At 38.4% G+C, this 23,530-nt stretch overlaps 1 protein-coding gene and 2 non-coding genes across 3 annotated transcripts in view; 1 reads left to right on the forward strand and 2 right to left on the reverse strand.

Annotated features, from left to right (window-relative positions):
- The window catches only part of LOC122401899 (mannosyl-oligosaccharide 1,2-alpha-mannosidase IA-like), a 667,988-nt gene that overhangs the window by 493,121 nt on the left and 151,337 nt on the right, over positions 1–23,530 (reverse strand). The window lies entirely within an intron of this gene.
- Positions 19,557–19,638, forward strand: Trnas-aga. Its single transcript has one exon. It is a non-coding gene; the product is annotated as a tRNA-Ser (tRNA).
- Positions 20,424–20,631, reverse strand: LOC122401905. The gene has a single exon (XR_006259477.1). It is a non-coding gene; the product is annotated as a small nucleolar RNA U3 (small nucleolar RNA).

The raw sequence follows: 23,530 nt of genomic DNA on the forward strand, positions 1-23,530 counted from the left end.
ATGGTTCTGGTGTTATCAGATATCGAACGTTGATTCGTCGAGCGCTAAAAACTATTTCGACCGGTGAAAGCAACGAATTAAAAGTATTTATGGGAAGATGGTAGTGCATCGGTGCTCGCGCGAGGCTCAATGAATATTAATGGTACTGATTCTCATCCATCGTACAGGAGGAATCATGCACCGATTTGTATACAGCGGGACTTCGATTAACCGGGCGTAATGTGGACCGTATCAGGCCAGATAGATCGAAATCCACCGAGCGATCAAGACCGGAGAAATGATTAAAACCATATTTTATGCACGAGACTTATTCGTTCGTCCCTCTGCATAGCAACGACACAAAATAGCGACAATGGAAAAGGCAGGGCTTAGAAGAATAATCGTATAGGAATGTTATCCCCAAAAAAAAAAGAAGAATTTTATAGCTCTGTATTATTTGAGCGTAAATTATTAGGTTAAACGATAAATCAAGAAATCCGTTTCTCCCTGAGAAAAATAAAGAAATTACGGTCGCACCGACGACATAAACATGTTTCTAAATCTCTTCCACGGACTTACGAAACATAAACATGTCTCCACGCCCTTTTATCGTTTGGTCTCTGCTCCGCCACGTACAAGGTGTTCATTTTGAATATCTCCGCTGTCAATGACACGAAAATCAAAGGATGTTACGATTTCTAACGACAGGAAATCTAGTTCTGATAAATTACAACTCCAAATAATACTCTTTCGCCACTTTTATCGCATCTTCTATCAAAAAGATTGATCACACGACTGTGGTAGATCTTACGAATTAATGATTCGCAGAAAAAAAGTTTTCAAAACTAATAATTTGTACACAGTGTCCCGTATGGAATGTCTCTTCGGAACTATCAAAGACATTGGTGGAATTTCTCTTTCGTATTTCAGCCGAGCTCCTTTATTATGACAGGCAGAGCATTACCGTCTGGCCCCCAACGGAGTAAAAGGGAAATCATCCTCCAAGAATGCCCATAAATTGCGATAACGCTCGCCTCAAATGTATCTTTGTTTTACACGATATTGGGCACTAAAATACTTGAAATCTTGCCACCATCTTTGATCTAGAGACAAGAGACGAGGGTAATTTAAATATTAAACAGTATTATTACAATTTATATTTAAAATTAATCTAGTTTCTTACGAAATGCTTGAATTTTCAAATGGGACCATTCATCGTCCAAACCTCGATCGCTAATATTTCGAGAACTTCCGTTATCCGTTGTTCGTGTTCCGATAGCGAGTCATTAAACATTCCAATTATCAGTGCAGATACTTCTTCGGGCAGAATTCGTACGCGGAACGTGTATTATGCAAGCGAGGCGCAAGCGCGGCACGTACGGAGTTACTTTAATTAGCGAGGGCTCCCCTTTCGGATAACATCGTGAAAGAGGGGAACGGACCTTCCGTTAGAAAGGATAATGCGATTAAGGTATGCACTCTCACGAGGGCCACGATCTCTTTCGAATCGTTCGATAGCTCGATGCTCAAGGAACAACGCGAAAGTTCCAAGAACGAGATTTCCCGGCTTTGAGGCGAACGTTTCGCGCTGAATTCGACTAGTTTTTATACCATTTGCATAATGGAGCGGTTTAAACGCCCGCAGGACGTTCTTCGAGCAAACCAAACCCGATATATGTGTACTCTTTCTTCGCTTAATTGATCATTTCGTTCGTAAATAGCATGAATTACAGATTTTTCATATCTCTAGATATCACGAGAAATTGTAAATAGCAACGCAAATTTTGAGGGAAAAAGGAGCAAAATAAAATGAAAATGAAAATGAAAATGATGATGATGAACCTCTCTTTCTCGTGCTATTCTGTCTAACTTAATCTTTCTTACTCTAACACTCTTTCTTACATCCTCTAACACTCATCGTTCATTCGTTCTTCCATTCGTCTCGTTATTCATTGGATTTCTAAAACCCATAACACAAAGATAAAATCAATTCCTCAGTGATTTATAGATACAGCCCTTTTCGATTTCGGGAAAGTCCCCTCGTTTTGCATGCAAGGAAATGCGAGGAAAGATTCCGGGGCAGAGGACCACCCGGAAATTATTCAGTTTGACCATGGAAATTGCTTCCATCCGTACGCAAAACGCGTGCTTCTTCCATTCACGAGCTGTTTCCGCGGTTTTCGAACGTGCCAGACGAGAACACACGCTTTGTTCCCGCGTCTACACGCGTAATTAACTTCGCGAAAAGCGTGGAAAACCGACAAGAACGAGCTGGGCGATCCGATCCGTGAATTTTCGGGAAAGAATCGCGTTTCGAAATTAATCGAGAGCGCCTGGGAAGCAGAATTATGGATTTTCTCGATAGAGAATTCACCGGGGATTGTTTTCTATCGTTTAGCCACTAATAACATGGTTTTTACGTGTTTCAGTTGAATTAGAAATATGTAAAATTACATTTGTTTAGAGTAAATCGAAATTGCGTCAACAGGTTCTACGAACGAGAAATATTCGAATCTTTCCCAAGTGAAACCAGTTTGTCATCCATTGGACGACTCCTGACTATTTTGTTTAACCATTTAGCTAATATTGCCATAGTAAGTTACATTTTTTAACAATTTTCTCCGACAGAAAGCGACTAAACGATGCAAAGACGGAGAAACGACGATTCGTTGGTCGGAGAAATATTCGAATCTTTCCCAAGTAAAACCAGTTTGACATCTATAGAACGATTCCTGACTATTTTGTTTAACCATTTAGCCGACATTGCCATAGTAAGTTACATTTTTTAACAATTTTCTCCGACAGAAAGCGACTAAACGATGCAAAGACGGAGAAACGACGATTTGTTGGTCGGAGAAATATTCGAATCTTTCCCAAGTAAAACCAGTTTGACATCCATAGAACGATTCCTGACTATTTTGTTTAACCATTTAGCCGACATTGCCATAGTAAGTTACATTTTTTAACAATTTTCTCCGACAAAAAGCGACTAAAGGATGCAAAGACGGAGAAATCTGAATCAATTTTGTTACATCCTTTTGGAATAATTTCTGCAGCCTTTGCTGAGAAACTGGAACCACATTATCCTCCACGGTATTAAAGGGATCGTTGTTGATCGAGGCGTAAATGAATCTCGTTAAGCAATCTCGATGCTCCACAAAGATGCAGATCAAAGACTCTCAGTGTTCTTAACGAGAGCTCCAGCAAATAGAAAGGACAGTGTTTCTGTTTCTGGTAGCCGGGAGTAATAAATAAACGTTGTGGATCGTTACTCAGCGCGGTAAAAATATCGCAAGTTTGATCAGAAGTTTGGATAACTTCGACTTGTAACGCTAAAAGATGCTCTGCTCTGGTCGCCATTATTTGGCCCTTGGTGGTAAGTTGTCGAGTACCCTCAAACTTCTTGACGCGGGGAACAAGGGGATAAACCACTCTGGCCCACTTAATTCCCCCTAGAAAACTCCATCTTTAGATTCTTAGATGTTTCTTCGTCGAAAGATATTCTTATGGACGCGATCGACGAGGCCAATTCGTCAGAATTCGCGTGATCAAAGGGTTATAGTCTCTGGAAAGGACGAAAACCTAAGTCTTGATGCAAGAATTCGTTAAACAGAAGGTTGAGAAACACCTAATTTGAATTATTGATAAACACTTTTATACGTTGACGCGTTCGACGAGGCCAATTCGTCAGAATTCGCGTGATCAAAGGCTTATAGTCTCTAGGAAGGACGAAAACCTAAGTCTTGATGCAAGAATTCGTTAAACAGAAGGTTGAGAAACACCTAATTTGAATTATTGATAAACACTTTTATACGTTGACGCGTTCGACGAGGCCAATTCGTCAGAATTCGCGTGATCAAAGGGTTATAGTCTCTGGAAAGGACGAAAACCTAAGTCTTGATGCAAGAATTCGTTAAACGGAAGGTTGAGAAACACCTAATTTGAATTATTAGTGAACACTTTTACACGTTGACGCGTTCGACGAGGCCAATTCGTCAGAATTCGCGTGATCAAAGGCTTATAGTCTCTAGGAAGGACGAAAACCTAAGTCTTGATGCAAGAATTCGTTAAACAGAAGGTTGAGAAACACCTAATTTGAATTATTGATAAACACTTTTATACGTTGACGCGTTCGACGAGGCCAATTCGTCAGAATTCGCGTGATCAAAGGCTTATAGTCTCTAGGAAGGACGAAAACCTAAGTCTTGATGCAAGAATTCGTTAAACAGAAGGTTGAGAAACACCTAATTTGAATTATTGATAAACACTTTTATACGTTGACGCGTTCGACGAGGCCAATTCGTCAGAATTCGCGTGATCAAAGGGTTATAGTCTCTGGAAAGGACGAAAACCTAAGTCTTGATGCAAGAATTCGTTAAACGGAAGGTTGAGAAACACCTAATTTGAATTATTGATAAACACTTTTATACGTTGACGCGTTCGACGAGGCCAATTCGTCAGAATTCGCGTGATCAAAGGCTTATAGTCTCTAGGAAGGACGAAAACCCAAGTCTTGATGCAAGAATTCGTTAAACGGAAGGTTGAGAAACACCTAATTTGAATTATTAGTAAATACTTTTACACGTTGACGCGTTGGAGTATGAATTATTACAAACGACGCGTATTTTGATGAAGAATATGTGGACAAAAATAATCGAAATTAAAATAGAAGTGCATGAAATATTGTTTGACTCGTAAAGCACTCCAGAGAATAGCAAATATGGCTGTTGGAGAACGTTTCAGCTTCAGCTTCTGCTTGAAACCGTGGTAAACGTTCTCAAACGCGCCTTCTCGTTACAAGAATGCATTCGTCGTTCCGGTGGAGAACCAAAAGGGTTAATTTCGACGTGCACACGGTCACGATTAAGACGTTGCATCGCACGACGAGGCAATTTGTCCTGTAATCGGTATTGTCGCGCGAGGGAACAGAATTCTACGTTTGTTCGCGGATTATACAGGCATAATTAACTTCATTGACCTCGTACGACGCTGTTCGGCTATTCGAGGCGCGCTGAGCGTCGCGACGCCACCGCAATCACCCCCCGACTGTTCCTAATACCTTCAAACTCACGCTAATTCAAAAACGTTTCCATCCTTTGTTAATAAAATTATAGCAATACTCGACTGAAATGTGTAAGTTTTGTTTAAATAATTCGCTTTTAAAAAATACATTTTTGTACAAAGTTTCAATTTTTTGCAGCCACGGAACATTTTTAAATTCGTTCAATATTTACCAGAATATATTTCTCATCATAAAAAACATCAAATTAATGCTCGAACGTATTTTATTTCTGAAAACAAGATCGAAATGGAAACGTACAAAATCGGTTGAAAATTCTGTATTTTGGAGGTCAAAAGTTAGCAATTTTTATCTGTGAAAAAAGATTATTTTTTCTTTAATTATATGGATAATATTGTATGTGTTTTAATGCTATTTTAATGTGTTTTCTGACGTCCGAAATTCAAGATTTCTGTCCAAAAGACACCTATCCCATCGAAAAGAAAATTAGAGTTAGAGTGACTTTCGCGTTCGCGTTTTAAAATTTTAAATACGGTTAACTGAGATTCCAGGATTTCGTCTTCGACCCTTTCGAATATTTATTATCTGGTTTCAGAATTTTAAACGCCTGAAAATTTAACAAATTCCTGTATTCCGTATTTTTCATTCAATATTAATATAAGTCATCTTGAAAACATTCTGATTTATTAGAATATATATCGACAGTAAATCTGTGCATGGAGAGTTCGTTAAAAATGTCGATGTAAACAAGGAAAGAAAGATCAGGCCATCCAACGTTTTAACATGTGTGAATATTCTGTTTTAGTTTCGTTAAAACTCGCAGAAGCATCGTGTGTCCCAGTTACAATGTTTCAAATTGTTTTTCGTTCTCATGTTTCAGAGCTCGCCGCTGTTATTATCAAAAATTGCGTTCACCGATTTCGAGCCCCATTATCTCTGATATAATAAATCAGAAAAATATTGTTTGCGCCGTCGACTGTAAAACTGATCAAATTTTTATATACTGGTAAACAGAAATCCTTGTAATTCGTTGAATAAAAACAGCGAAAAGTCTCGCTTATTTTAACGTTATTTAAATCTGATAAACGATGACGTGGAAAAACCGACTCGTTAATAAATAATCGTGTGCTCAAAAAACATTACGCTGATGGAAAACGTCCCGCGAAGGAGGTCGTAAAGTTACAATTTCGTACGCGTCGTGGCCGTTTGCAAATGTACGCGATTGAAATGCATCTCAGCTACCTTTAACGAGGGCGTTTAACAAGTAATAATCAACAAAACTCGCGTTCCAAAGTACCCCGACGATCGAATCTGGATGCAACGCGACCGCCGGACTGGAAAAAGTGAAGCGGAACGAGAAGCGGAGAAGAGAGTCGGAGAGCCGTCAGATAAGCTAACAAATGTCCCCAATGAATAATAATAAGTGGCCCGGGTCCAATTTGTATTGCATTTACATCGGGCGACGTCCTGGACGTAATTTATATGGCTGGCAAACCACCGCGCCTTGTTTCGTTTCTTCGTTTCCTCACCGACTCCTAGATAAGATCAAATTAAGCCTGCTTTCTATGCACCGAATTTTATGCACGACCACCGATCTTCTCTCGATCGAAACCCTCCACCATTCATCGATCGTTCGGGGTTTGGAAAATGTTCGAAAACTACCGATACGTCTCAAACTCACTAGATCTTCGTTAAATTCCCCAACAAACGATTTAAATCTCTGTGAATCGTTTCGTCACCAAGTTTCTGTATCATCGATTCAAATTATTTCCACGCATTCAAATTTTTTACGGGGACAGAAACATGAAAAATCGTCATTTCAGACGATTGAGCACTGCATAGCTTGAAATTTATTAAAACTCGCGATTCCTATTCAAATTTTTTTCCCCCTTTGACATTTCAACTTGAGAATTATCTCAGTTTTCACATATGTGGATGACACATTCTCCAAAGGGTTTAACCTAAAAAAAAAAAATTAAAATAGCACGTAATTCGTATTGCAGCTTTCAAATTCAATCAGAGACAATTCCTTGCGTCTGTCGTGCAAATAACCGGCTTAAAGGTCGTTGAATTCTCGCGCAAACATTTTCGACGATTGTTTGCCGTGGGAATATATTAATACCCTCCGATTGGCTGGCTGATCATCCCTATCAAACAATTACACTGCAACGTCAAACGTACTCGCCTGATTTCGCGTCCAGCGAGCCGTTTCGAAACGACATCTTCGTCCATTCACGCTGGTTATCGTTCGAGTTTCCAACATTTTGTAATGACACAGGATCACGGGGGGGGGGCCCACGATCGATTAATTAACGGAGATTGATTTAATAGGCGGTGCAACGCGATTGGGAGAATGGATATCGCGAGAAATCAATGGGATAACGTTACACGCGATGCATTTGAAAGCTGATCGATGTGAGTGGCCGTTTCTGTAGATCCTCGAACGTCCATTGGTCGATATTAGCCTCGATCGAATTTAATATTTGATAATTTTAAGCATAGGGATGCCCAAAGAAACTTTGGTCAACTTAGAAATCTTAGAAAAATGATTGACTGACTCATATATATTTTAGAAATTTTCTGGATCACTTGGGAGCTTAGGAAAATTCTAAAATTGATATATTCTCAAAATACAAGAAAAAAATTGGTCGATATTGGCCTCGATCGAATTTAATATTTGATAATTTTAAGCATAGGGATGCCCAAAGAAACTTTGGTCAACTTAGAAATCTTAGAAAAATGCTTGACTGACTCATAAATATTTTAGAAATTCTCTGGATCAGTTGGGAGCTTAGGAAAATTCTAAAATTGATATATTCTCAAAATACAAGAAAAAAATTGGTCGATATTGGCCTCGATCGAATTTAATATTTGATAATTTTAAGCATAGGGATGCCCAAAGAAACTTTGGTCAACTTAGAAATCTTAGAAAAATGATTGACTGACTCATATATATTTTAGAAATTTTCTGGATCACTTGGGAGCTTAGGAAAATTCTAAAATTGATATATTCTCAAAATACAAGAAAAAAATTGGTCGATATTGGCCTCGATCGAATTTAATATTTGATAATTTTAAGCATAGGGATGCCCAAAGAAACTTTGGTCAACTTAGAAATCTTAGAAAAATGATTGACTGACTCATATATATTTTAGAAATTTTCTGGATCACTTGGGAGCTTAGGAAAATTCTAAAATTGATATATTCTCAAAATACAAGAAAAAAATTGGTCGATATTGGCCTCGATCGAATTTAATATTTGATAATTTTAAGCATAGGGATGCCCAAAGAAACTTTGGTCAACTTAGAAATCTTAGAAAAATGATTGACTGACTCATATATATTTTAGAAATTTTCTGGATCACTTGGGAGCTTAGGAAAATTCTAAAATTGATATATTCTCAAAATACAAGAAAAAAATGTTATTTGCTCTTATCGATACTTCATGTATACTCATTCCTACCTAACGTTCGAATTATATGTGGAGAATGTTGTGTTTTGAAGCTTATATTGTATAATAATATTCAATAATTCTAATCTAAATCTGCACAGGTACCTGTTAGTATTTTACTACGTCGAAATTTTGTAATTTTCATTGAATAGAAGATAAGAAACACTTGAAAGTGTTGTTTTGAAGCTTATATTGTATAATAATATTCAATAATTCTAATCTAAATGTCCACAGGTGTTTAGTATTTTACTACGTCGAAATTTTGTAATTTTCATTGAATAGAAGATAAGAAACACTTGAAAGTGTTGTTTTGAAGCTTATATTGTATAATAATATTCAATAATTCTAATCTAAATGTGTACAGGTGCTTAGTATTTTACTACGATGAAATTTTGTAATTTTCATTGAATAGAAGATTAGAAACTTTTGAAAGTGAATTTTGTTTCATAAATAATCCAAGTTTCTGATTCACCAGTCGTATAATTAAATAATAAAAATAGACTTGAATACTGGAAAATTACGTATACTATAAAAAAAGTCAAAATGGCGCTAAGATATCGTTGTATATTAAAAATTCTAAACAATATTTTAAAAATTGTCATTTGATCAATCCTTGATTTAAATTTTGAATAATTAAAACGGAAAATTACCTGAAAATAGACCTGAATACTGAAAAATTACATATCCCATAAGAAAAGTCAAAATGGCGCTAAGAAATCGTAGTATATTAAAAATTCTAAATATTTTAAAAACTGTCATTTGATCCTTGATTTAAATTTTGAATAATTAAAAAGGAAAATTACCTGAAAAATTACATATCCTATAAGAAAACTCAAAATGGCGCTAAGAAATCGATGTATAATAAAAATTCTAAATATTTTAAAAACTGTCATTTGATCCTTGATTTAAATTGCGAATAATTAAAAAGTAAAATTGTAACGTTAGGGTAATTTAACTACCCTGGAATTCCTCGGGGTGGAAGAGAAGGAAGAGGGGGAAGAAGTCGGTGTTTTGATTAGGGTGACAATTTCACGTAAGTATAAAAGTTTCGGTGTTTGCTCTAGGGTCTTGATTTTAATAAAAGCGAACGAGGGAAACTGGAAGTTCAGAGTTTTCCGGGTGAGCGTGCTGGGGGGGGGAGAGGAAAAAAGGAGCACGAACCTTGGAAGTTTTCGCCGCGAGACTTTTCCTACGGCCGGATATTTATTCGAAGTTCGTGGAGAGGATGCAACGAGGCTACTAGGAACGGAGGAATCGAGAAATTGGCGCAGAGCACCGGAAATCACCCCTGGCAGCTTGCGTTTCTTGCGTCTCTGCGTCAACAGGTCGATTTTCATCGTGATATTTGTCGAACCGTGTGATGAGAAATGACTGGTAGCTTTGTCAGACGATTGTCCGTGGAAAAAAGAGGCTGACAAACAGAAATGGGCATTATTATACATGACTTCGCTATACTCGAACGCTTATATCAAGCGAACAGTGCAATAGAGTCTAATTAAACTGGAAAATTTTATTATTAGAATGAAATTTTCATTTGTGTTCGATTTATTGAACTTCTGTTGCACTTCTGTTGTTTCGACTACCTTAGAGTATCATTTGAATTTAAATCTGAGCTTCCAAGAGTCTAATCTTTAGCCTCGACGTTTGATTTCTAAAACAAAGTTGTATCGTTTTCTCTTCGCGGAGTGGGCGCAGCATCTTGCTGGAAGATCTCTAAAGTTCCACGAGCCAACAGCTTTACATCGACTGCGTCGCCAGTTTTGCAAGTTTAAATTTATCTACGGTATGTTACTTTGAATTCCACTGACAGAATTTACGGGCGAGACTATGCACACGAATAGAAACTCTGGAATGATTTACTCGCGGCGTTCATTTGATTTAAAAGTCATTCGGATAAACTGTTATTTGTTGTTTGTTCAACGGGAGGAACTTAGCGTGTCTCGAACTCTGCAACTTCTATCGAACAAATAACGTATCGAAAGTTCGTGCTCGTTATTTGAAACTATTCGGAAATTTTGCTTTAAATGCAGCTTGAAAACGAACTGAGATTTCTAAGGAAGATACAAATGTTTCTTCGTTAAAACTGAAATAGTTGTGTCTTTCGAGATTTGAAATTAACGACAGATATCCACAGAAATAATTCAGCGAGAAAACAAAAGCAACAAAAGAGGGAGCAAGTAACTTGGCAAGGATCCAAAATTAAGGAAAAGTTTATTTTATCGGCAATTCCGACAATTTACTCGACCATAACGAGAATGTTTTTTCCCCCCGCGCGTGTATCTCCGTGGAAATGGAAACGCGACCAAAAAAATATAAAAAAAGTAAAAAAAACGAGCGAAGAATAACAACGAACATGATCGAGGAGTACATACGAGACATACGAGTTTAATCCGTGTTTCGATAACGAGAATCGACCAGATATAAACGAAATATTAGAATTGTTATTTGAGAATTATAATAAAAAGTGTTATCAAAGAATTCTTCAAGTTAAATAAGCTAAAATTAATGAAACTTGATATTTACGTATATTGGATGTGATATAGATGCTTGTATTCGCCTTGGTAGTATTCAAAGTAGAGTAGAAGTATAAAAATTTAGTAATCAATGAATAAAGAGTATTATTTCACTGCTATTTTGCTCAAACTCTAAATATAATTTCGATACAGCAGTAGCTAATAAATAAATAAGCTAAAATTAATGAAATTTGATATTTACGTACATTGGATGTGATATAGATGCTCGTATTCGCCTTGGTAGTATTCAAAGTAGAGTAGAAGTATAAAAATTTAATAATTAATGGATAAAGAGTATTATTTCACTGCTCTAAATATAATTTCGATATAGAAGTAGCTAATCGCGAGAAAAATTCACAGAGAAACGGTTCCTAGCGCGTTCACGGTCGAAACAATATTGACTGCTGTAAACACAGTTCGACTTTGGCGAGGGATTAGGATCTTGGAATGTCTGTTTGGTCTTCTCTTTCTATCTAGGGGCATCAAAACAAAACAAGGGCCAGGTAGTCGACGATTTTCTCGTTCATTGTACCTATCTCTGACGTCAGAATTTTCTTCTTGATAATTATACGACAGAACAAGAGTCAAAAGGAGTTTTGCGAAGAACAATGCTTAGGAAAACTTGATTTTTCACACAATTAACTCGACAAGATATATTCAAACGAGTGACCGTAGTTTCCACTTCCTTCACTAATTTTCCTGTATAAAATCTTCTCTTTCTTTCTAGTGACCTAAGCTATTGATAAATTATTTAAATATTTCATTAAACGTTTCCAGACTGTACTTTTCTTTCTTATCTCTTCTATATTTTGTTCTTCCAAAAATGCTTCCAAAAATGCTTCCAAAAAGTATACTATTTAATTCGGTTTAAAGTTCGTACAAGTAATGGCCACGAAAAGGAATAGATTTGTTTTAAAACTACCTTGTGAATGTAAAAATGTGTCGATTTTAATTTATAAGACTTGATGACGAGTGAGTAGTCTCATAATCGTGGAATTCTCTCAGTCTCACGCCTGAATTATTTAACTCAACTTTAATTTTCACCAAATTTTTAACTAGAAATCAACTCTCCTTTAAATCATTTAAAAAATGATGAACCAACCTGGAGGATTACATAAAATTCCAAGCAATTACATCGAAATATATCAAAGAATTATTAGTCATCTACAAAGCTCCCATTTCATTAATTCTATTAACAAAAATATGAATTTGCATGAAGATCCACAGTCTATTTATTCTATTTAGACTTGATGACGAGTGAGTAGTCTCATAATCGTGGAATTCTCTCAGTCTCACGCCTGAATTATTTAACTCAACTTTAATTTTCACCAAATTTTTAACTAGAAATCAACTCTCCTTTAAATCATTTAAAAAATGATGAACCAACCTGGAGGATTACATAAAATTCCAAGCAATTACATCGAAATATATCAAAGAATTATTAGTCATCTACAAAGCTCCCATTTCATTAATTCTATTAACAAAAATATGAATTTGCATGAAGATCCACAGTCTATTTATTCTATTTAGACTTGATGACGAGTGAGTAGTCTCATAATCGTGGAATTCTCTCAGTCTCACGCCTGAATTATTTAACTCAACTTTAATTTTCACCAAATTTTTAACTAGAAATCAACTCTCCTTTAAATCATTTAAAAAATGATGAACCAACCTGGAGGATTACATAAAATTCCAAGCAATTACATCGAAATATATCAAAGAATTATTAGTTTAATCCAGTTGGGGGTTAACTAACAGTCGAAACAAGGATTTCAGAACAGACTCGTCGCGTGAAGGTTGCAGCAGGTTGCACAAAGGGTTAACGCGTAAGCAGTCGCTTCGAGGCGCTAATTAGAAGGTAGCTGAGCATTCCGTGAGATCGAAAGACTGCTGGCTTCTTTCGTCTCGTTTGGTGGTCGTCGAATGCTGGTTCGGTTCCCTCTGGCGCGGGGCCGTTAAAAGATACGCTCGTATCCTTCTACGGCAGGATACGCGCGCCAGGAGGAGGATTTACGGGCAATAAAGTAGCAATAACGATGGCTACATTGGTGTCGCGCGAGAACTGGCCGAGTTCGTTGCTGCATTGTGCGCAACGCGACATCCGAGAGAAGCACGCGAAACCTGCGTGTCCTTCGGGGACAATGCGCTTTATGTTGCAAAGGGATGCCCGGAGCTTTTCCGTACAGGTGTTTATGCGAGGGTTTACGACCACAGGCCACGTAGGATTTGGACGAGTTACGAGTTTTTACGAGGTCCCAGTTTTGACCAGAACGGTACGAAGACGATGGATCCTTCGATGCAGCATCGTTGAACATGCTCAGAGGTCTCAGACGCGAGATTCACGAGGCTTTTACGAGTTCGATACGCTGTGAGAAATCTGAGTCGATTACGTCTCCATTAGTTGATCGGGGCTGTGGAGACCCAAAGGGATAAAATTAAGTTAAAAGTCGAGGAACGATGTTATTAAATCGTGCATTTTACAACGCTCGTAACGTTTACGACCGTGAATTTTTACAAGGAAGGAATGGATTTACGGTGTAACGGAAGCTGCTATCCCTTGTCGAGGTCCCGCTTCGGGATGCATTACTCGCCCATCTTCCGCCCTGCTTTCCCCCTTTTTAGGACACGAGAAATATGGGGGATGGTGGCCCTATTCGGGAGAGGAGCTTCATTGACGAGAGGTCGACCTACTTTGGAACCAAGGGAGCCTCGAACCGAGGTCATGGTGATTCAAACTTTCTTGAAAAGTCTCCTCCAACAATGTATAGCCAAAGTTCGCGTCGAGTGAGATTTTTCCTATGCAACGCTGCGAGATTCTTGCGCCCTTAGAAAGTTAATTCGTCCCATAAAAGTCGATAGTTGACGGCTGACTCGAAACAGAAGTAGGAGTATGGAAGCTAGCAATCCAACAGAGTGAATAGAGAGATAGGGGAACTAAAGAACTGGGTTAGATCGATTAGAAGTAGGTTGGGTTTTCAATTTCCTAGCTCGTTGGTCAATTTTAGCCATCTACCAATTGCTCGGGGAACATTATTTGCAGAGACGTTCCATTATACACAGAAAGAAAAAGAACAACGCGTCCCGCGACGATCTGCTTCGTTTACGACTGTCGTAAAACAGTCCTGAGACAGCCAGTTGTTCGAATGATCGATAAACGCGACTGTGGCTAAATACGATTGCGTTTTACTAAGCACTTTTGAAGAAAGTATACCGTGTAGCCACTTTACGATGTTTCTACGCGAGAATTACGAAGATCTTCAACAATTGTAAACTGTAATGTTACGTCGAACAAAGCAAATGAAAAGAATTTGAGATTGTAAAGATAGATATCGTTGTTTGATCATTGCAACGAAGCTGAAGACTGGAATTTTGATACTTTTTGGTCGACGTGAGCTAACTGTGTGGTTGAAATCGACGATCAGAATGCATCCCCCGCAAAAAGGTATAAATTGTTCGAGTTTGTGTTTCTTCTTGAGGGATGAAGAAGTTTCGAGCGGAAGCTGTTAATGGTGTTTGTAATTGCGCTTTCGAAAGTCGATTGTTGCCACTTGTTGCCTCCATTTTTAGCGATTGATCGAGAAGCTTTATTGTAACGACAAAAACATCGAATAATAATATTGTCTTTGGTCGAGGAAATTTTAATCGATTAATTTTTTCTTGGGAAAAAATTTTAATGCGAGATTCTAGAGGCCAAAATAGGACGAAAATCAGTAATACCAATTTGTTGATTGAGGCTCCGTTAAAGAGTTATTAACAAAAATTACTGTTGAAAAGGATTAATAAAATTTGTCCATTTACACGAATTTTTTTCTCGAAACTGAGTAAGATTTCCAGGGTATGTCTGTTGACTAAAAGTGATTATAATTGACCCCTGCAACCGAATATAATTTTTACAGAACGATTTGAAATTTTTTAATTTTGTCGAAAAATTTCACACCTTCTCGAATTTTTTTCTCGAAATTCAGTAGGAATTCGAGGGTATGTCTATTCACCGAAAATGATTGTAATTAACCCCCGGAGCCGAATATAATTTTTTTTAAACGATTTGATATTTTTGAATGTTGTCGAAAAACTGCATACCTTCTCGAATTTTTTTCTAGAAAGTGGATAGGATTTCGAGGGTTGGTCTATTCACCGAAAATGATTGTAATTGACCCTCGGAGCCGAATATAATTTTTTTAAAACGATTTGATATTTTTGAATTTTGTCGAAAAATTGCATACATTCTCGAATTTTTTTCTCGTAACTAAGTAGGATTTCGGAGGTATGTCTGTTGACCAAAAGTGATTATAATTACCCCCTGCAACCAGAAATAATTTTTTTAGAACGATTTAAAGTTTTTTAATTTTATCGAAAAATTTCACACTTTCTCGAATTTTTTTCTTGAAAGTACGCAGGATTTTGAGGATATCTCTATTCACAAAAAATGCTTGTAACTAACCCCTGTAACTAAATATAATTTTTTTAGTATGATTTGATATTTTTTAATTTCATCTAAAAATTTCAGTACCTTCTCGAATTTTTTCCCCGAAACTGAGTAGGATTTCGAGGGTACGTTTCTTGGCCAAAAGTGATTATAATTAACCCCTGCAACCGAAAATAATTTTTTTTAGAGCCATTTGAAACTTTTCAATTTCGCTGAATTTCAGGGGAACAATCAATATATGGTCAGACATGTATTTTCGGTAAGGAATTTTTTTCTCGTAAATGCGTACGATTTCGGGGGTATGTCTAATAATAAAACATGATTGTACTCGGCCTCTGCAGCTAAAAATAATTTTTGCAGAATGATTTGAAATTTTTTAATAACTATTTAACGAAGCCTCAATCAAAAAATTAATATTCTCGATTTTCGTCTTATTTTGGCGTCTAGAATCTCCCATTAAAATTATTCTCAGTGATCGAATACTCTGTATAAGTAGAGAAATAACAAGAGTTCAGAAATGGATTGCAAAAGTTAATAAAATCTCCAGGATTTCGAGCATAATCGTGATGTGTAACAACGAAACCGCCTGCCGTAAACACGAATCTGCTCAAAACTCGAGATTCGACCCTCCAACATTTCACAGGGGGGGTTAAAAAAGGAACGAGTCGGGGGAGCGGGTTAACTATCACGTATTTAAGAGAGGAGAACCCTCCCGGGGGACAGAAGTTGCATCGTATCGCAATGACGATAGCCGAAACGGTTTAACGTTCTCCTCGTCCCGAGCCAGTAATGGCCCCGGTCGGAATAGTTTCAGAAAAATGGCCCCCGCCAGCTGAACTTAAATAAACGCCCGGCACGCTGCACAGGATAAAACGATTTACTGGCGCCCCCCGCGACTGGATAACGCTATCCATTTGTACGTAATTCCGGCAAGGGCCCTGCCTTATCCGCCCCTGGAACTGTTACGGCGAAACGGGTTTTCGTTCTGCCTCGTGTCACGGACGCTTGTCATCCCAGTGCAACTAAAAGTCACCCGTAACTTTAATTCGCGGGATTTTGATTGCGCTGAAGCGCGATTCGACACGGGGTTTACGGCTGATCTCTCTGGCAAATGTCCTCCAACGTGAGGCCACCTCTGAGATACGAGGAAACGACCCTAACACACACCTTTCGCTCTAAACATTTTCTAAACTCGGAACCTCCCTGCAACTGCTACCTTCTTTCCCGTGTAATTCCTTTTTCACTCATGGTTGGAGTAAAATGTCTTTCAAAAGCAACTTCGGGGCAGTAAATCACCGAGTTATTGTAAAAGACAGTTTAGTTTCAAGAAACCATAAATCAGTTTTATATTCATCGTTGTCAATTAGTCGAGAAAAAGCCATTAAATCGGTGAATAACGACAACCTCAGCTACACTGGATTTTTCGTCAGCGTTGGTCTCTATTCTTCAAATTTCAGAATTCCCTGTCAATTACGTGGCCCGTGAAATATTAAGCGAAAAATTGAATGAAATTAGAAATCAATTTTTTAAACAGAATCCTTCAATCCTTCTGTTGAACATGCAAACGAGCCCTGTATTGCTTTCTTTTCCCAGTTACTCAAAGTTCTTCCAAGGATACTTTCGTGAAATTAATATTAAAATTAATATTCTTGTTACCAGTCAATCAACAACACTTTCCATCTCTAAAATAAACGTCTAAAATATTTTTAAATACGGTAAATAAATTTGTTTTCTATTTCAACGTGCAGTAGAGGCTTATTGGACACTTCGTAACGTCGAGAACAATCCCTAAAGTCTCGAAGCGAGCAACGATAAAAATTGCAAAATGGTGGAAAAAGGGGAGGAAACGGAACCAGGAAAATACGAGAAGAAACACGTAGAGCAGAAACAGTTGAGAAAAATTGATTTCTTTTTCGAGTTCCTCAAAGTTCTTCCACGGATACTTTCGTGAAATTAATATTAAAATTAATATTCTTGTTACCAGTCAATCAACAACACTTTCCATCTCTAAAATAAATGTCTAAAATATTTTTAAATACGGTAAATAAGTTTGTTTTCTATTTCAACATACAGTAGAGGTTTATTAGACGCTTCGTAACAAAGTCTCGAAGCGAGGGTGAGTGAGTAATAGCGACGATAAAAATCGCAAAATGGTGAAAAAAGGGGAGGAAACAGAATCAGGAAAATACGAGAAGAAACACGTAGAGTGTTGAGAAAAATGAAAGTATAAGCAAAAAGACAGTGAAGAAAGATGGAGGACGTCGAAGTTCCCAAAGGAAACGAGCCAAGGGAGAGAAACAGATTCTCTTAATCTCCTCCCTACACGGGCTTGACAAACGAGGAATGTAGATGACACTGGCATTGTGCCCCGCTCGTATTATCCGTACGATCGTGCGAATCTCCCATTCTATACGGCGAACGTCTTTTATGGCGTCTCTCATTTGCGTGTCGCCGCGACGAAGCTATCAGCTTAACGCCTCGGTGCGCCTGAATCAGCCACGAAGACGCACAGAGAGCCAGAATACAGTCCTAACGCGACAAAAATAGGGCAATTCTTAAATCACACGCAAGAAAATATTCCATACTTTATGGGGAAAAGTAGGACCCCGAATTTTGACGAATTTCGAATTTAATATCCTATTTCTATGCTTCAAAGAACGATGGAACAAATCCTTGGATAAATAATCTCCATTATGAACCAAATTTAGACTCAGATTCGTTTGTTTAAAGCATCTATTTGAGAAAGTTGAAGAATTTTTTATTATTTTCGCCGCCATAGTGACAGTAGAACTGTTCAGGAATCAGACCAAATGAAATGGCAGTATGCGCTTACAGCTTTTAATTGCAAATCATTTCAGTGGCCCCCGCGGAGGTGATTTAGCAATAAAACGGTAGAAAATGATGATCACATCGGGATAATTCACCGTGACACGACACAGCGGCGTTTCCTCCGTGTTACGCGTCACCAGAAACACCGAACGGGGGGTTACAATACCGCGTTACGTCGCGTATCCTGCCCTGCACATGCTTCCTGTTTGCTGTTAAATAAAGCCTTTAGCCTCCACCGGACGAAACTAACGACACGCGTTTACCGTGCAAATACCGCGGCCATTAGTTGCGCGAGCAGAAGGGATATTACGAAGTTAAGGGGTGAATTTATATGTCGACGGATCGCTCCCCGCTAAAACGCGGTGCATCATCGGCGTTACTTTCAGTAATTAGCCCCCCCCCCCACACCACGGTAATTGCGTGATTCGATGTACCGCTCTTTTCTGCAATGTCTACGCTTCCCTTTGTCCGGTCGCTTTGTATCGTTCGGAGCCGTTTATCGTTGTTGATTATGTCGACAGACCCGTAATTTTCTTTTTACCCCCTTTGTTTCAGCAATGTCGATCGTGCTAAGTACTTGCGTTCAGCTGTTTGCCAATCTCTGTCCAAGCTAATTTCAATCTCATCGAGAAGGTTACATTTCGCGTGAAAATTAGAACAATAAAGTCAGAATTAACAAATTAAATATGACATCATGAAGGATGAGCTCTAATGTTATAACTCTGTATGGGAATTAGTGTTGAAGACTCCACTTTCACTCTATACATGTAATAAATATTTATTTATATTTATAATTTTATCTTTTTTAGTTAAAATTCCAATTTTTATAATTATACGTGGATATAAAATAGATTAATAATTACGAATATATCTTGTGATTACTGATTTATTTTAGTGATGAATTATGATTATTTTTATCACGATTAGTTCCTCGATAAATTAACGTCGCCACTGAAGACTCCACTTTCACTCTATACATGTAATAAATATTTATTTATATTTATAATTTTATCTTTTTTAGTTAAAATTCCAATTTTTATAATTATACGTGGATATAAAATAGATTAATATGTACGAATATATCTTGTGATTACTGATTTATTTCAGTGACGAATTATCACGATTAGTTCCTCGATAAATTAAAAAATTTGTTTCATTGGCAATGCTCCAATTATACAGAAAAAATATAATTGTCATTTATTCCAAGTATTTCTGATTTTGTCTGGGTTTTGTAGCATTGATTTCAATGAAAAATGGTTGAAACAAATGAATTGTAAACAATGAAATAGCTTAATAAATTTTCAGATATTTTTTTCTATAAAATATCGTTTCTCACAAGCAGTCGTGGCCGAGTGGTTAAGGCGTCTGACTAGAAATCAGATTCCCTCTGGGAGCGTAGGTTCGAGTCCTACCGACTGCGAAAAACTGTGGGAAGTTTTTTTTTTTCTATTCAATTTATTACACCCATTCCCTTCATATTTTATATCAATAATGTGCACGAAAATTTATTTATATTATCAATTTTAATTAAAATATCTTTTATACTCTATTGTCGCCTCTGTATCTTCCATCAGCAATTTACTGACAATGATACGCTGTAAAATATGGCGAATTTATTAATTATTAAAAAATATTTCGTTATAAACGGCAGATAAGTGCTACAAATGCTGTAAAGACACGAAAATAGAAAATATTCTGTGAAAACTGTTATCTTTGAGAGCAAAAATGTTAAAGAATATACGTGAAACAGTTTGTATAATGTGCATTTTTATTTGCACAAATGTTTTTATTCTGACGAGTATGTTTCTTCGTATAAAGAGAGAATTATGTGTGTCATATGTTATGTATTGCAGATGTGGAGCGTAGGCAACATGTTTTTACAAAATTGAAGATTAGAAATATTTTTAATAATATGATCATAATAAAAGAATATTGTCAATAGGGATTATAGTCATTTAAATATGGGAAATATGCTTGAGCTACGAGTAATCATGAAATTGCATCCTCATTCAAAAGGGGGGTCAAAAGGGGGGTCAAAATCCTCATTCTTTACTTTTTGACCTACAATTTTAGGTGTCATATAGAACACAACTTAAGAAAATCTCGTTTCTCTACTCAAGATGTTATTTCAACCATAAAAATGCAATTATTAATAATTCAAAAAAACTAAAGAGAAATTACGTTTTATATTCAATAAATAAGCGGGCCACTCAGAAAGCTCCATTTCCCAGGCCCCCCATACTGAGTACAAGGGGTGAACGATCATCGATGACTGAGAAATCGTCAACTTCTCGAGTCCCCCTCACGCTCAGGGAAATGAGCTATCGATCCCCATCGTGGTTGCATCAACTCTGCGTTTAGACACAGAGCAAATTAGATCTACTACAGAAATGATCCTGTGAAGTATGATCTTACTTCTCTCAACCACGGCGATGACTATATGAAAGTAACATTCTGCTATTTTACTTGCGAGAATCGAATGAGAGCCACGGCCATCTATCAGAGAAACCTTGAAGCAACTCTGGTCACTGACTATAGCCAGGTATAAGTACCATAACGAAACAAACATGATTAAATTTTATATTTAACGAAAAAATAGTTATTTAATATATAATAAATTTTATTATATATTAAATAACTTTTTTTAAATTTAGTTTATTTTATATACTAATATTCTTAATTTTATAAATTTTTAAATGAATATTATTCAATTTTTATTGAGTAATATAAAAAAATATTTAATATTAATATTATTAATATAAAAGAATATTTAATATTACTATTATTAATATAAAAGAATATTTAATATTAATATTATTAATATAACAAAATATTTAACATTAATATTATTAATATAAAAAAATATTTAATATTACTATTATTAATATAACAAAATATTTAATATTAATATTATTAATATAAAATTCATATAATTTAAAATAAAATATTATATTTTCAATATCGAAATTTCGACAATTTTTCTTAGCAAAAATAGATGTTTCAAAACCTGATTCTATTTTGACTGTGGCGGCCAAGGCACCACATACGCCTTAGCCGTTCGAAGCCGCTACAATGTATGGTTGCACACGAGACGATGGTTGCACACGAGACGATGGTTGCACACGAGACGACCAGAGCCGCGTGAGCCGAAAAGCCGTTGTCGTCGTCTCTGACCGTCTTTTGTTTTTGAAGGCCTCTTGGTACGGTGGCGATGATCGTACCAGAGAGTCGAGCGTAACCCGCACCACGAGTCACGTCGTTGTACGACAGCAACAATACAATTGTGCGGAACGGAACAGAGCGGAGTCATTATCTTCCCGATCCCACATTGGTGACCCCGACGTGATCTCGCCGCGCAAGTAAAGTTTTTTTAAGAAAATTTGGACATTTTTCGTATACGGACAATATTAGTTAGGGTAGAGAAATAAGTGTATAGTGTTAAGGACATAAGAAAAGGACACGGTCTGACAAATAGTAAGCGCGGTGTGTGTGTGCGGTGAAACTATTTTTTTTTTTGTTGTGACCAAGACTGGTAAAATGACTGACCCTAACGTTAACGCAGGGACATCCGCGGGTGTGCCGTTGGCAGTTGATCGCGTCGCTGTACGGATACCCGAGTTTTGTCCGGGAGACCCGGAGATGTGGTTTTCGATGGTAGAGAGAAGTTTTGAGGTATCCAATGTAACGTCGGAGACCACGAAATTCGGGTACATTCTCGGCGCGTTAAGTGCGCGACACGCCGCGGAAGTAAGAGACATTATCATGAATCCTCCGGCCACGGATCCGTACACGACGCTCAAAAATGAGTTTATTCGCCGGCTTAGTGCTTCGCAGGAACAGAAAACGCGACGGTTATTGGAACACGAGGAAATCGGGGACAGAAAACCGTCCCAATTTCTTCGTCACCTGCGCGGATTGGCCGGTACGGCTTTTTCGGACGGTGTATTGCGGACGCTTTGGATGGGCCGACTACCTGCTAATATGCAGGTGATTTTATCCACGCAGCGGGACACCCCGCTGGATAAGGTAGCAGAGTTGGCAGACGCTGTCGCGGATACGATGACACCGCGGGTACACGTCACGGAGGCCGCGACTACGGGCGTATCTGCATCCTGCCAAATACCCCCGCCGGGCCCGAGCATCGAGGCCATGTTAAACATTAAGATGTCACAATTGGCTCTTTCCTTGAGGCAGGAAATTTCTGCCATCCGTGAATCCTTGGTGGACCAGGGGCAATCTTCCCGTCGCAGGTGGACCCACCGAAATCATCCAAACTCGCGCTACCGCAGACGATCTCTATCGCGATCGCGAGAGCGGCCCGCGGGAGGACAAATGGACCATCAAGGGAAATGCTGGTACCATTGGCGGTTCGGTCCGGCCGCGCAGAGGTGCGTTGCACCGTGCAATTGGAACGCCACGGATCAGGGAAACGACCTGGGGAGTCGTTGATGGCGGCCAGCGACACAAATCCAGCATCACGCCGCCTCTTCATCTTAGACAACAGCTCGAAGACGGAATTTTTAGTGGATACCGGGGCCGATTTGTGCGTTTTTTCCGCGCCGCCTGCTAGGCGGATTGCGAGAAAGATCGGAGTACCAGCTGGCGGCGGCGAATGGGAGTGTAATTAACACCTACGGGACAGTGTCGTTAAACCTGCACCTCGGCCTACGACGGGATTTCGTGTGGCGATTCGTGGTTGCGGATGTTACAAAACCCATAATCGGGGTAGACTTTCTCGATCACTTCGATCTTATGGTGGACATCCGCAATCGTCGCCTCGTCGATCGGACAACGTCGTTAACGGTCCGCGGAACACGAGCCGAGGATGAGACGCCGTCGGTGAAGACAGTAGCAGGGACTACCGTTTACCACCAGCTCCTGATGCAGATGCCGGAACTTACACGGCCTAGCGGCACCCCGATGAGGACTACGCACCAAACGGTGCATTACATCGAGACAACCCCTGGACCACCCGTTTCCAGCAAGCCGCGGCGGCTTGCACCGGACCGGCTCAGGGCTGCCCAGAAGGAGTTCGACGCGATGGTGAAGATGGGCATCGCTTGTCCTTCGAAGAGCGCGTGGTCAGCACCCCTTCATATGGTTCCGAAGAAGGGCGAAGAAGCTTGGAGGCCTTGCGGTGACTATAGAGCGTTAAACGCACGGACAATTCCCGACCGATACCCCGTGCGTCACATTGAGGATTTTGCGCAACAACTGAGTGGCAAAAAGGTATTTTCCACAATAGATCTCGTCCGAGCTTATAATCAGATTCCGGTTGCGTCGGAAGACGTCGGAAAAACGGCCATTACAAC

The sequence above is a fragment of the Colletes gigas genome, unplaced genomic scaffold (assembly GCF_013123115.1).
Source record: "Colletes gigas isolate AHSC1104 unplaced genomic scaffold, ASM1312311v1 Colletes_gigas_Sc00029, whole genome shotgun sequence".
NCBI classification, from domain to species: Eukaryota; Metazoa; Arthropoda; class Insecta; order Hymenoptera; family Colletidae; genus Colletes; species Colletes gigas.